Genomic DNA, 1,840 nt, shown 5'->3' on the forward strand with positions numbered 1-1,840 from the left:
GTACACAGTCCAGCAATAGGAATGGTCAAATATAGCATATCTACTCAGTGTGGATCTGAGTGTAACTGTTAAAAAAAAAAAAAAAAAAAAAAAAAGGAAATCCTTTTCTTACTCCAAAATCCTTTTCTTACTTTTCCACATTTCATTTACTGTTTGACTTAGGATCTGTCAAATGGAGACTGCTTCTCCTTCCTGGGTGAAGTTATTGTTGCTGTGAAAATGACATCTAGACAAGCCATGGAGAGGCATAGGCTGGTTGGAGTTTCTCTTGCCCTCAAAGCTGCACTGCCTCAGCCTCTTCCTGAAGCAGCCAGGATTGGAGCAGCAGCTGGAGGATGGGGGTGGGTAAAAAGGAGTCTCTGTGAGCCTCAGTGAGCACCGTGGCCTGGCCACCCACTCTGTTAATGTTTCACACAGGGAAGGACACCTGTTCAGAATATTCTTTCATCATATTTGGGATGCTAGTTAATGGATTATTTATAATAATATGCAAGCATCATTTCTAAACAAAAGCAGAATCTCAATAAGAGGCTTTAAAAGGATACATGTTCTTCTTATTGCAGAAATGTTGTTCTCCCTTGTTGGGGACACAGACCCCTTGACCTGGAAAACACAGCTTGCTCCCCTGAGAAGGAAAGCAAACATGATAGGCGGGTGTGAGTGCACGTATGTAGTGGGCCTGGAGGGGGAGTGGTTCTCAGGCTCCAATAAGAAGAGTTTCCCAAGGGTCTCCCGTTTTTTTTTTTGTACTCTAAAGTACACTCACACAGACACACATGAAGGACACTACTGACACTACTTAGGAACACTGACACTGTGATGGTGGCTTCCAAGATGTGCTTACAGTATAGGAAGTGGTAAGGGTAAGAGCAAGGCTCTGTAGTTAGGCAGATCAGGGTCTGAATCTGGATAGTACTTATGTGATCTTGGGTAGGAAGCTCATCTCATGTGTAATAATGAGATAATGCATGAAAAGCCACTAGCACGCTCTCTCTGGCCACACAGAAAACAGCGGGGAAATAGTAGCCGTGTCAGTAGTTATTCTAAATCAGGCCCCAAATGTAGCTAACTGTAGTTGCATGTGAATGGTAGGGACCCGGGGTGTCCAGCACTAGAAGCTACTCTAGGAAATTTGACTCCTCACTCCTTCCCCACTGCTCTTACTTGCTATACTCTGTTTTATATATTTACTCAGAGGAAGATAGTCTATGGAGAGAGAGAGGTGAAAAGGGAGAATCACATGGCTTTTGGTTGCTGGCTCAGCTCAGGGACTGAGTTTCTTCCCACTAAGAAGATAAAGAGCATTTCCCCTAGTTTTGTGCAGAATTCAGCAGCTCCAGAACAATGATGCATGAGATGTTAGAGCTCAGAAGACAGCATCCTTGGGCTCGTAGAGTTCTCAGGGCAAAGCCATACTAGAGAACTTCATCCCCAGGAGATGTGCAGTGGGTCTGGACTTTCTCTGGAGCACACGGGACACTCCCTGGAGACCCCAAGAAACACTTGGCCGTATTCCGCAGGGACTGCTGCCCTTTGTAAAGGCAGGGGCACTGAAGCAATGAGTTGCTAAAGCAAACTCATCATACCCATAGGCTGAAGAGACCTGAGAATATTTATATCTTGTCAACAGTGAAAAAGCCAGTAGATTGCAGTCAGTGATGGAAAGGTGATAAATTACAGGCATTAAGAAATGAGCAGGGGGCCGGGCGCGGTGGCTCAAGCCTGTGATCCCAGCACTTTGGGAGGCTGAGACGGGCGGATCACGAGGTCAGGAGATCGAGACCATCCTGGCTAACACGGCGAAACCCTGTCTCTACTAAAAAATACAAAAAACTAGCCG

This window comes from Mandrillus leucophaeus, unplaced genomic scaffold, assembly GCF_000951045.1.
Source record: "Mandrillus leucophaeus isolate KB7577 unplaced genomic scaffold, Mleu.le_1.0 Scaffold160, whole genome shotgun sequence".
Classification (NCBI taxonomy): Eukaryota; Metazoa; Chordata; class Mammalia; order Primates; family Cercopithecidae; genus Mandrillus; species Mandrillus leucophaeus.